The sequence below is a fragment of the Thalassophryne amazonica genome, chromosome 23 (genome assembly GCF_902500255.1).
Source record: "Thalassophryne amazonica chromosome 23, fThaAma1.1, whole genome shotgun sequence".
NCBI classification, from domain to species: domain Eukaryota; kingdom Metazoa; phylum Chordata; class Actinopteri; order Batrachoidiformes; family Batrachoididae; genus Thalassophryne; species Thalassophryne amazonica.
The window spans coordinates 34,720,556-34,734,225 of record NC_047125.1 but is presented as its reverse complement, the minus strand read 5'-3'; the positions used below and the strand labels follow the sequence as shown (position 1 = coordinate 34,734,225).

At 45.4% G+C, this 13,670-nt stretch overlaps 1 pseudogene; it reads left to right on the top strand.

Annotated features, from left to right (window-relative positions):
- Positions 1 to 10,232, top strand: part of LOC117504955 — a 27,164-nt pseudogene extending 16,932 nt beyond the window's left edge.
- The last annotated feature ends 3,438 nt before the right edge of the window (positions 10,233 to 13,670 follow it).

Genomic DNA, 13,670 nt, shown 5'->3' with positions numbered 1-13,670 from the left:
CATCTCTACTGGCTTCACTTTAACAGGTCTCCTAAGGGAGGTCCGTTACTTCACGGGTTCAAACTTTGGTCCGTTACTTCACGGGTTCAAACTTTGGTCTTGCTAGGGCCTTTGATGTCCCTGTATCTTCTCCCATGCATGCTGCTCCAACACCAGTCCTCCTTTGCTGACCCGCTGCCACCCTGTCGTTGTTTTGGTACGGTCAGTCCCTCCGGGGCGGTCGGTCCCTCCGGAGCAGTGGGTCCCTCCGGGGCGGTCGGTCCCTCTGCTTCGCTCCTCTGGCAGAGTCACATTGTAGCCCCTGGCTCTCAGATCTAGCGCAGCTTCCAAGGCGTTGTTGTAGCTTTGGGTGCCATCCTTCCAGAAGATCTGCATTTTGGTGTCGGAGGTTTGGAAGCAAATACCTCGTTTATCATGGTCAGATTGAATCCATTTATCTGACATTTGTATTTTCTTCTCCCAGGCTTTCTTAACAATCATTTGTTTAGTTTCGAACTTCAGGACATTGACCACACTGGCCCTGGGCCGTGCACCTGACTTTGGCTTGAAAGGAGGGGTTCTGTGTGCTCATTGGATGTGGAGCTCGAAGTCTTGGGGTGGATCCAGTTCTCTTGGAGAGAACTGGTCCAAATATGTCACAACAGAATCCTTTTCATTGTCCTTTAATAAACCAAATGTACAGATACTATTTCTCCTGGATCTTGCATCAAGCTCAGTTATCTTGTCTTGCATGTTCCATGTGTGAACTAGCACCTCTCTCATGCCATCTTGCTTGCTGTGGCCTCTTCACCATCCTGCTCTGCTCATCTTGTATTAATTAAATGTTTTGAATCGATTTCTTGAGTTTAGAGGAGTTCTAATTTACCAACTTTGGGGAGCAATATACTACACGGCTGTCTCGTCCACCATTTTTGAACTCCCTCCCACACGTGCTAGTGTTGACTGTTAGCACATGTGCTCACAAGCTAACTCACAAGTTACAGTCAGTGGGTCATAAACGAGCTAACTACGTTAGCTCCGTCATTGTGGTGACTTGGAAAATCAGCTGCTATTTCTAGTTATCATATGTAGCTAGCAGGACAACATGCTTGTTTTTGTGATTAAATGAGCGCTTCAGTTAGCGTTAGCATCAGTTAGTGTCTGTCTTCAATCGCATTAGAGATTTATTTAGAAAATATTAACTTTACAGCAACATTTATAAACTCTGTGATTTTACACATTGATAAACATTTATAAACTCTGATTTTACACATTTCTAAACATTGATAAACTCTGTGATTTTACACATTGATAAACATTTATAAACTCTGATTTTACACATTTATAAACATTAATAAACTGTGTTTTTAGACATTCGTAAACATTTATAAACTCAGTGAATTTAGACATTTATAAACATTTATAAAGTCAGTGATTGTAGATATTTCTAAACATTTATGGATCGGGGACAAACGTCTGTATCTTGCAGCCAGTGTTCCCGAACAGGTGAAGAAAAACCTGTTTGACCCGCGAGAACCCAATGATCCAAACACACCACATGAAGCCACAGGTGGCCCCAGAGGACACGGCAGGGTTCCACGGACCCACAAAAACAAATCCAGAGTCACAGCCTGGAACCTGTCCATGGTCTACCTTCACGCATGAAGTCTGTACCGTCTTTGTCACCTGTTGATTTTCAGGAACTCGTCCTTGTAGGTGTTGACTCTGTGTTTGTGTGGCAGGTCTGCGTGGGTCTCTATCCAGGCTCCAGCTGGACTATGTCTTCGCCAACCGCAGTGACATCAGCGCTGGAAGGCACGTCCACTGACAGCACTCCTAACACTAAAACATCACCTGTGTGTTCCGGTCATCTTCATGACACTGTGTGTTTGCAGAGGTCGTGTGTGCGATGACCTTTGTGATCGATCACGGCATGGCGATGTACTGGGGAACGTCACGCTGGAGCGCCATGGAGATCATGGTACACTCAATCCAGGCAACAAAATTCCTAATTTTACACACACACATACACGAGGTCAGGCACAGGGTGACATATAAGAGTGGAGGAAGGTGCACACAGGTGGACTCCATTCTGTGTAGGAGATGTAACAGAGACTGTCAGGTGGTGGCACGAGAGAATGTAGCGAGATGTGGTGAGGGAGATGGACAGGAAGGTACTCGGTGAGACATCTGGACAGTGGAATGAAGACAAGGAGACTTGGTGGTGGAATGAAGAGGTCCAGGAAAGCATAAGGAGAAAGAGATAAAGATAAAGATCAGCTTTATTTATCCCAAAGGAAATCCTTTTGCCAGAGTACAGAATCAGTAAAAACAGGAAACAATGGTTAGTTAAATACACAATGACAGAAAGTGTTAGTATTAAATAGAAATCAATCAATCCATTTTTAATAACTTTTTCTTTTTAATAGAATAGAATTATTGTCATTGTGCATATGTACATACATAGAGTGAAATGTGTCCTCTGCATGTAACCATCCTAATTACAGTTAGACACAATCCAACCACTAGGGGCAGTGTGTGGCCACAGTCCAGCACCCGGGGACCAATTCCAGATATAGAGACGCTGCCTTGCTCAGGGGCAGAGAAAGGAGCAGACCCTAAATAAGCATGTTTTTTTTATTGTGGAGGAAACCCACACAGAAACGGGGAGAACATGCAAACCCCACACAGAAAGGCCGGGAAGTGATCCCACAACCTTCTTTCTGTGAGGCATCAGTGCTAACCTCTAAGCCACCATTTATACATTTATGACTGGAAGACATTTGCAGAAGATGTTTGACAATATTGCACATAACAGAATAATTGAATAACTGTTTATGTCTTTATCCTGCAGAAGGGGGAGGAGTTATTCAGTCTGATTGCCACAGGTAGGAAACACCTCCTGTGGTGCACTTCAGTGGCCTCAGTCTACAACTGAAGGTGCTCTGACAGGATGTCACTGTGGCATGCAGGGGGTGGGTGGTGTTGTCCAGGATGCTGAGCAGTTTCCTCAACATCCTCCTGTCTGACACCTCCACCACAGACTCCGGCTCCACCCCCAGGACAGAGCCAGCTCTCCTGATGAGCTTGTTCAGTCTGTTCATGTCAGCTGCCTTCAGCCTGCTGCTCCAGCACACTACAGCGTAGAAGATGATGCTGGAGACCACCGAGTGATAAAACAGCTGCAACATGTTTCTGCAGACATTGAAAGATCTGAGCCTCCCAAGGAGGTACAATTGGTTCTGACCTTTCTTATACACAGCATCTGTGTTTACAGTCCAGTTCAGTTTGTTGTCTGTGTGGACACCCAGGTACTTGTAGTAGTCCACAATGTCCACCTCAGTTCCATTGATGGTTACTGGGTTTGGAAGGGTCTTCTGAAGTCCACCACCAGCTCCTTCGTCTTAGATACGTGGAGCTGCAGGTGGTTGAGTCCACACCACTCCACAAACCTGTCCACCACACTCCTGTACTCAGCCTCATGGTCCCTGCCGATGCAGCCCACAATGGCAGACTCACCCAAGAACTTCTGCAGGTGGCAGGATTGTGACCAGAACCTGAACTCTGAGGTGTAGAGTGTGAACAGGAAGAGAGACAGGACTGTCCCCTGTGGTGCCCCCGTACTGCTCCTGATGGTGTTGGATGTAATGTCCTGAAGCCTCACATGCTGTGGGCGGCCCGTGAGGTAGTTGGTAATCCAGACCACCAGTGGAGCCTCCAGCTTCATGTCCCGTAGTTTATTGCTGAGGACGTTAGGCCAGATGGTGTTGAACGCACTGGAGAAGTCAAAGAACACAACTCTCACAGTGCTGCCTGTGTCCTAAAGGTGAGAAAACTCTGTGCAGCATGAAGATGATGGAATCCTCCACTCCCCTGTTGGGCTGGTACGCAAACTGCAGGAGGTCCAGTGATGATTCAGTGACTGTGCGGAGGCGCCTCAGGACGAACCTCTCAAGAGACTTCATTACATGTGGTGTTAGGGCTACAGGTCTGTAGCCATTAAGTATGTTCTTCTTCTTGCGGACAGGAAACAGACATGTTTTCCACCGCTTAGGAACAACCATCTAGCTCATGCTCAAGTTGAAGCTCTGAGAACACTGGCTACTACAGAATGGTTGAACATCCACAGGAGTTTCCTGCAGATATGAAGTGACCGCAGTCCAACCTGCTCTGTCCCTTCCTGTACAGGTGGTTGGTGTGGGTTGTCTGGTCCAGTTTGCTGTCCAGCCACAGCCTGAGGTACTTGTAGGAACCCACAAACTCCACCTCAGCTCCCTGGATCAGAACTGGTCGCTGACTTGGTCTGGACTTTCCAACATCAGTGACCAGCTCCTTTGTCTTTGAGGTGTTGAGCTGTAGCTGGTTTGTGTGGCACCAGGCAGCGACATCCTTCACTAGGCTCCTGTACTCCTCTGATGAATGAAGTAAATGACAGAGCAAAAAGGCTGGATGGTGTGGAGAAAGTAAATCAGGACGTACAAGAGGCTAAGAATGTGTAAGGAAGAAGTGAGGGCAGCTATGAAGAGGATGAAGAGTGGAAAGGCAGTTGGTCAGATAACATTCCAGTGGAGGCACGGAACTGTCTAGGAGAGATGGCAGTGGAGTTTCTAACCAGATTGTTTAATAAAATCTTGGAAAGTGAGAGGATGCCTGAGGAGTGGAGACGAAGTGTGCTGGTTCATATTTTTAAGAACAAGGGTGATGTGCAGAGCTGCAGTAACTACAGAGGCATAAAGTTGATCAGCCACAACATGAAGTTATAGGAAAGAGTAGTAGAGCCTAGGCTTAGAAAACAGGTGAAGATCTCTGAGCAGCAATATGATTTCATGCCGAGAAAGAGCACTACAGATGCAATGTTTGCTCTGGGAATACTGTTGGAGAAGTACAGAGAAGGCCAGAAAGAGTTACATTGTGTGTTTGTGGACTTAGAAAAAGCTTATGATAGGGTGCAAAGAGAAGAGCTGTGGTAATGTATGAGGAAGTCTGGAGTGGCAGAGAAGTATGTTAGGGTAGTGCAGGACATGTACAAGAATAGTGTGACATCGGTGAGATGCTCAGTAGGAATGACAGACTCATTCAAGGTGGAGGTGGGACATAGAGTTTAATAGTCAGAACTAGAGGCCGCAGTTGCACTGAGCCGTGTCCTGGCAAGGTGGCACGGTCACCATTTTAATTCCAGGCAAGTCATTGGGAAGTGTGCATAGACGCTCAATTAGTCTCGTCAAGAAACAGGTGGAATATGCCGGAAAGCTGCGCATGTTGGCAAAGCCACAAACGGAGGAATAAGGGAGACAATATTTCCTTCCCTAAGTTAGTGGTTTTGGTTCTTCTTGTCCCTATGTCCGTGACATTTGGTTGATAAACAGGTGTATGTTTCCTGCCCGTGTCTGTGTTGTCCGAGGACACAGACCATTAACTCTTCACTTATATCTAGTTGATATTTTCCCCTGCTGGACTGATACTTGTCATTAGTGATTAAAATTGTTCGACAAGACTGATGATTTTTTATTTTGCACCTTAAATAACTGAGCTGCTGCTCGTAGATTATAATGACTGTGCTGCTCAGTCACAACCTCACACAGATATGTGCACACACACCACTGACTTCATGAATGAAACTCTGTCAGTAAAGGATAAGTGTGTAAAAAATAAAGGTAATGGTTTTAGGAGCTGCGCTGCGCTGAACACAGCAGCAGCTCAGCTACAGATCAGATCTGTGTAACTTTCAACACTAATATTTGGGAATGTGTGTGTGTTTCAGAGTAAGTTTAATACTTTCCCATAATTTAATGTATTTTGTGAGTGTTTTTCTGTGTGTTGAGTCGCGAATCCCCATTGAAAATGCATTAACATTCGGGAACTTTGTCAATATTTTGCCTGGTTAGGAGGCGTCATGTCGCTGTCCACGAAGGGACGTTCGTGTTTAGTGGGCAGCATTGGGAGTGTGGACTCTAGTACTCATATATAACCTCTGTGAGGCGGGATTACACCAAGGATCAGATCTGAGTCCTTTTTTTGTTCACAGTGGTGATGGACAGGTTGACGGATGAGATCAGACAGGAGTCCCCATGGACTATGATGTTTGCAGATGACTTTGTGATCTGTAGTGAGAGTAGAGAGCAAGTTGAGTCTAGTCTGGAGAAGTGGAGATATGCTTTGGAGAGAAGGGGAATGAAAGTCAGTAGAAGCAAGACTGAGTACATGTGTGTGAATGAGAGGGAGCCCAGTGGAATAGTGCAGTTACAAGGAGTAGAAGTGGTGAAAGTAGATGTGTTTAAATATTTGGGGTCAACTGTTCAAAGTAATGGAGAGTGTGGTAGAGAGGTGAAGAAGAGAGTGCAGGCAGGGTGGAGTGGGTGGAGAAAGGTGGCAGGAGTGATTTGTGACTGAAGAATATCAGCAAGAGTGAAGGGGAAAGTTTACAAGACAGTAGTGAGACCAGCTATGTTGTATGGTTTAGAGACAGTGACACTAACAAAAAGACAGGAGGCGGAGCTGAAGATTTGATTCTCTTTGGGAGTGATTAGAATTGACAGGATCTGATATGTTGGTTTGGACATGTGCAGAGGAGGGACCCAAGGTATATAGGGAGAAGGATGCTGAGGATGGAGCCACGAGGCAGGAGGAGAAGAGGGAGGACAAAGAGGAGGTTCATGGATGTGCTGAGAGAGGACATGCAGGTGGTTGGTGAGACAGAGGACAATACAGAGGACAGGGTGAGATGGAAACCATTGATCTGCTGTGGCGCCCCCTAATGGGAACAACTGGAAGAAGAAGAAAGACAACACAGTGTGTTCATACACACACACACACACACACACACTGTGCAGTTACGCACATGCAAATTTTGTGCTCCATTTTTAAGAAAATATATATGTTTTTCATATTTAATACTTTGTAGTGGATATAAGTTAAAACAATATTTAATAAAATATGGAATGTAATTAAATACCTTAAAAGGGGCACCACCTGCAGACCGCAGGAACTGACTCATGTTCTGATTGGTCTTAGTCAGTCTTTGATCTGAAAGTCATAAGTTGTGGGTACAGTTGATTAGGCGTCTGTCTTCAGTTGGACACAAGACAGATTTATTTCTAGATTTATGTCCATATTTATTTGTAGATGTATTTCCATATGTATAGGTACAAACAAATGTGATGGAGATTTTGAGAATATGGCTGATGATTCAGTTTCATCATCATTTCATCAACAATAACAAATCACTCTAATCTGCACCTTTCAAGTTTCTTGTGCAATATCTGTAAACCAATATTCCCATGAAATATGATTCCACAGTTGTTTGTAATTCTCGTTTTACATTTTACTTGGTCCACATTTTATTTTACCTTATGTTTATATTAGTTGTACATATACTCTGAATAATTCACCGTTAAATTTCACTATCTTTTATTTGGCTAAAAATTACTCGCACCACGGAAAGCATGTTTTTGGAGTTGCACTCAGATCTCTTTGTAATGTAAATTACAAGGACATAAAGGCGATTTTGATTCTGAGACGATCTGTTGAAAAACAGAGACAAAGAAAAGAATAAAACAGAAATAAGAATAAACCCAGTTGGAATTTAGTGGTGAATTTTGAGGTGACAAATTATTGTTATTAAGAAAATCAACCAAAGAAAGCCACTTTCTGTCATGTGACAGCAAAGACCATTGGAACAGGTGTAGGTTCAGTTTTCTGGGTCCTTTGGACCGTGTGTATGGATGAGGTCCGGTCCTGATCAGCCGTGTGCTGCTGGTCTTTAAATGACCTGAACCCAGGGGGTCTCCCAGGTGACTACAGGTGTGGATGCGGCTGGTTTTCCCAGCAGGACCGAACGTGATGGTACAGCGGGTTGTACAGTCTTGGTTCACTGACCGACCCAGAATGAAGGTTTTGGGGTTTGCTGTCAAAAATGCTCCAGCAGCTTCCAAAAGTTGTGGGAAATTGATTTTAAATCTTTGTAAAAATTTAGAAAAAGTTCAAGGGTTTGCAAAGAAAAGTTGTGGAACAAAAACACCTTTTGGCACTGAGAAGAAAATGAAGAATTTGGAGACTCGCAAAGTCACTCTTAATTTGAAAAACTCAGCTGGGAACAATGAAACAAAAGCCACGAGGTAAGGACTTAGAGAGTGAGGAAGAGTGGAAGAAGAGAAAAAAGAGAGCGTTTCTTTGTTCCGGGGTTATTTTAAAGAGGGTACGTACATGGTGGTAAGCCCCGCCCACTTGGTGTCAGGTTTCTCCCCAAAAGAAAGTTATTTGAAAAACACATCACAAATTCTAATCTGACGGAGTCTCTTCTAAACCGTCCTGGAAGCAGGGAAGTAATGAACAGAAACACAGTTCTCACCCTGTTTTTGACAAATAACATGTAACCAAACACAGAAGGAAAACTCATCAGGTCACGTGACTCATCAGGTCACGTGACAGAAATGCGGAACAGAGTTTAGCTTTGGTTAACTATAACAACAGGAAAATAATTTATTTTCTCACTATAACTTCATAACATCACAACTTTTTCCAGATTTTCTTATTTTTGCTGAAATGGAAAGTGTTTTCTCTGGTCTGCCTGTAGGAGGCGTACTCCCTTGCCCGGCAGTTTAATCTGGTTCCTCCGGTGTGTGAACAGGCCGAGTATCACTTATTTCAACGCGACAAAGTCAAACTTCAGCTCCCGGAACTTTATCACAAGATAGGTACGACGCATGCGTTACTTTATGCTACGCTAGGCATATACATTGTTCTCCTTCCAGTGTTAGAGCTAAACTATGCTAACGTCTTCAGTAATTCCAGTGGTTCTGCTAAGATGCTATTCCCATGGCTTCCAGAGTTTGTGCTAAGATAGCTGAGCTAATATCTAACCTATGTGGTTTTTGTGCTAAGCTATGCTAATGTTTACCCGTGTTTACAGATTTTGCTATAAGCTAGGCTAACACTGCCTGTGCTGCTGCTTGTAGTCTTTGTGCTAAGATAGCCAAATGGTTCTTCTACTTTTAGTTTTTATGCTAAGCTATGTATAGCTGAATAATTGTACTTCCAGATTTGGTGCTAATGTAGGCTAACCATTGCTGCTCAGTGCTGCAGGCGTTGGTGCGATGACCTGGTCTCCATTAGCGTGTGGTCTGCTGACAGGAAAATATAACGATGGCGTCCCCGAGAACTCCAGAGCTTCCATGAAGGTGAAGAAATGCTGGTGTCGTGGCTAACAGTGTGAATCTGCACAGCTGGATTATTACCATGGTGACATTAGCGTGTTTGTTTTCAGGGTTACGCGTGGTTGAAGGAGCGAATCAGCAGTGACGAGGGCAGGAACCAGCTTGGGAAAATCAAAGTGCTCCACCTGCTGGCGGACCGTCTGCACTGCACGCCTGCTCAGCTGGCTATAGGTATCGTGTGTGTGTGTGTGTGTGTGTGTGTGTGTGTGTGTCCCTGATGCTAATGCTCCTGTCTTTCCTCAGCTTGGTGTCTTTGCAGTGAAGGCGTCAGCTCGGTCCTCCTCGGCGTCTCGAACACAGAACAGCTGCTGGAGAACGTTGGATCCATCATGGTACCAAATACACAACACCCCCGTCCAAACGCAGACCTGATCACGCAACACCCTTTATGTTAGCATGCTAATGCTAGCTGTGGTGTAGTCAGAACATTTTAACATGTAGCTCTTAGCGTTTTTGTGTTTGACAGGTCCTCTCTCAGCTGACTCCGCCCCTCATCACAGAGATGGACACACTGCTTGACAACAAGCCACAAAACAGCAAAAAGGAGGCATGAAGCTGAAGAGAAGGACGAGGAAACCAGATCGAGATGAGGAGGCAGGGAAGGAGATGAGGAGGATGCGGGGGAAGGAAAGGAGGATGCAGGGAAGGAGATGAGGAGGATGCAGGGAAGGAAAGGAGGATGCAGGGAAGATGAGAAGCAGATGCTTGTAAAGATTATTTCAATGTTTTCAGTGTTACAAAAGAGTTGTTTCCTGAATCAGTTGCTTCTTTGAGTACTTTGAGACAAGCGCTGACTGTTTGAAGCAGTGTTTCACTGATTTTTTTTGAGGCAGTGTTTCACTGTTTCAGTGACTGTTTGAGGCAGTGTTTCACTGATTGCTTTGAAGCAGTCTTTCCCTGACTGTTTGAACCAGTCTTTCCCTGACTGTTTTGAAGCAGTCTTTCCCTGATTGTTTTGAAGCAGTCTTTCCCTGACTATTTTGAAGCAGTCTTTCCCTGACTGTTTTGAAGCAGTCTTTCCCTGACTGTTTTGAAGCAGTCTTTCCCTGATTGTTTTGAAGCAGTCTTTCCCTGACTATTTTGAAGCAGTCTTTCCCTGACTGTTTTGAAGCAGTCTTTCCCTGATTGTTTTGAAGCAGTCTTTCCCTGACTATTTTGAAGCAGTCTTTCCCTGACTGTTTTGAAGCAGTCTTTCCCTGACTGTTTTGAAGCAGTGTTTCCCGACTGTTGTGAAGCAGTGTTTCACTGACTGTTTTGAAGCAGTGTTTCACTGATTGTTTTGAAGCAGTGTTTCACTGATTGTTGTGAAGGCCTTGAATCAGTTAATATTTTCTGAAACAGTTGTTTGAAACAGTGTCGATGTAAACACGCTGCACCGTACGAATGTAACCGGAATAAATAATGAAAGGGAAGAAATTACAGCAATAAAATTAAAAGATCAATTCAATTTTCAATCAATTTTTTTTTTATATAGCGCCAAATCACAACAAACAGTTGCCCCAAGGCGCTTTATATTGTAAGGCAAGGCCATACAATAATTATGTAAAACCCCAACGGTCAAAACGACCCGAAAAAGATGTGTAAAACGAAAAAGATGTGTAAAGATTCATAAAAATAAATAAAGATACGAGAATAAAGGTGTGATGTATTTATTTATTTCTAATGTCTGAAAAGACGTTGTTGAACTGATGGTAAGAATTCTGTGTTGGGACTGAGGCCTTTGTGAACAAATGAATTGGGGGGCATTGTGACGATGTCTGGGATCTTCAAGGTTGGACATCATGTCCAGGCTGTACGTGGACACTGTGCGCCTGTGTCCTTCCCTGTTTATTGTGGCGTTCTTCAGGGATGTGTTCTGGCTCCTGTCCTGTTCTGTGCTTGTGTGGTCTGGATGTTGGGTTGTGGAAAGGTGTGGACCTGGACTTTGCAGACGATGCAGTAATTTTTGTGGAGTCACTGGATCCTCTGATCCAGGAGCCGAGAAGCAGAAGCAGAGTGAGGAATCAGACCAATTTCATTAAGAGTCTTCATGTGGCTCCAGATTAGGACACAATTCAGCTCAATGTGCTACAGGTCCGAGGTCTGGACCTGAACCAGGAGCTGACACAGGAACAGTGGTATGGATCCCTCAGTGACCGACCTGTTCAGTTTCAGCTGGAAGACCCCCCAGCGGACCGACTGCTCTGACCATGTGACACTCCGACACACTGACAGCGGTTCTGGGTCTCAGAGCTGACCCAGGTCCAGTTTGTTCTGCTGTCTTAGCTGCTTGTGTGTAAAAAGATGAACATCAGGTCGAAATGCTGGTAATGATGTTTGTCGGTCAGTGACGAGACTGGAATCGTGTGTGTGTGTGTGTGTGTGTGTGTGTGTGTGTGTGTGTGTGTGTGTGTGTGTGTGTGTGTGTGTGTGTGTGTGTGAGTGACTCACAGGAAGTCTGTGCAGACTGTTTCCACTTCCTCTCCACATATAACCAGGATAGACAGAGAAGTTTATTTTTACAAGTCCCAAGATGGTTTGTTTTGTTTTTATCAAACTCTCATGATGATCACCTGTTTTAAGCCCCGTCTACTCAAGGGGACATAAGAGTGACATTTATGGGCGACAGCATCTCGCTGGAGTTGTCATCAAAAAGAAGCCAGTTTGCAAGACTTTTTGTAAATGTCTTGGGTGACCTATCAGGCCTGAGTCCAGATGCACTTTGGTCCTGGTAGCAGTGGAACCCATTGCAACCTGTCGCATGGACACCTGCACAGGGACAAACAAACTTGTCTCCTGCAGGAGACAATTGATGCCAGTTTGTCTTGACCTGTCCCCCAATGGACTACATTATTGTTCAGTCGGTATAATGCTGTTAGCAATCACAAGAGCTGGTAGTACTTACAATCAGTTTGAAATGTGCACTGACTGACAGGTGTGTATGAGGTTGACTGACTGACTGACAGGTGTGTATGAGGTTGACTGACGGGTGTGTGTGAGGTTGACTGACTGACAGGTGTGTATGAGGTTGACTGACTGACGGGTGTGTGAGAGGTTGACTGGCTGACGGGTGTGTGCGAGGTTGACTGGCTGACGGGTGTGTAAGAGGTTGACTGGCTGACGGGTGTGTGAGAGGTTGACTGGCTGACGGGTGTGTGCGAGGTTGACTGGCTGACGGGTGTGTGAGAGGTTGACTGGCTGACGGGTGTGTGCGAGGTTGACTGGCTGACGGGTGTGTGAGAGGTTGACTGGCTGACGGGTGTGTGAGAGGTTGACTGGCTGACGGGTGTGTGCGAGGTTGACTGGCTGACGGGTGTGTGAGAGGTTGACTGGCTGACGGGTGTGTGCGAGGTTGACTGGCTGACGGGTGTGTGAGAGGTTGACTGGCTGACGGGTGTGTGCGAGGTTGACTGGCTGACGGGTGTGTGAGAGGTTGACTGACTGACAGGTGTGTATGAGGTTGACTGACGGGTGTGTATGAGGTTGACTGACGGGTGTGTATGAGGTTGACTGACTGACAGGTGTGTATGAGGTTGACTGACGGGTGTGTGTGAGGTTGACTGACTGACGGGTGTGTGCGAGGTTGACTGACTGACAGGTGTGTATGAGGTTGACTGACTGACGGGTGTGTATGAGGTTGACTGGCTGACAGGTGTGTATGAGGTTGACTGACGGGTGTGTGTGAGGTTGACTGGCTGACGGGTGTGTGAAGTGATGGTGTCTTAGCACTCATTTCCATTAACTCCAAAGATTTAGGTCCCTCACCTCATCTGCAAACCAACAGAGCCGTCACAGGTCTGGTCAGGGTTCGTGTCCTGCTGCTGCCTCACAGAACCACGCTGGGTTCTGGGTTCTGTTGAAGAACCCTGCAGACAGACGAGTGGTCCATCCTGTGGGGTAGCCAGACAGTATGTGGGCGTGTCCTGGTTATTTACTGCTGGGTAAGTTAACCGGACTCCTTTAATGTGGTTAATGACATCATTGCCTCATAGCAAAATGGTCATGGGTTTGATTCCCACCTGTGGCCATTCTGTGTGGAGACTGCATGTTGTCCCGTGTTTGCGTGGGTTTCCTCCCACGTCTAAAGACATGCAGGTCAGGTGGGCTGGAAACATTGTAACTGTCCAGGTCTCCCTTGTAAAAGAGGTCTCGATCTCGAAGGGACTAACCTGGTTAAATAAAGGTTAAATGAAATACGGTTCAGGCTGTGAGGCTGCTAGTAAAGGATGGTGTCTGAGCTAATGTCATGCTAGTTGTTGCTGTTGTGAGTTATTAACAATCGACACCATTAGTACCTGTGTTCACGTCAATAAAGCAGATTTGTTAACAAGCTGCTGTCGGTTGGTGAACTTGGATGGTTGGCTGACTGGTGGACTGGTCAGTTGGTTGGGTGGTTTATAGAGACATTGATTTATTGATTGGTTGATTGTCCTATTCCTCAGCACTGTGTGATTGATCAGATGAGGCCTTGTCTAATGACCCCTGACCTTTGTGCACACA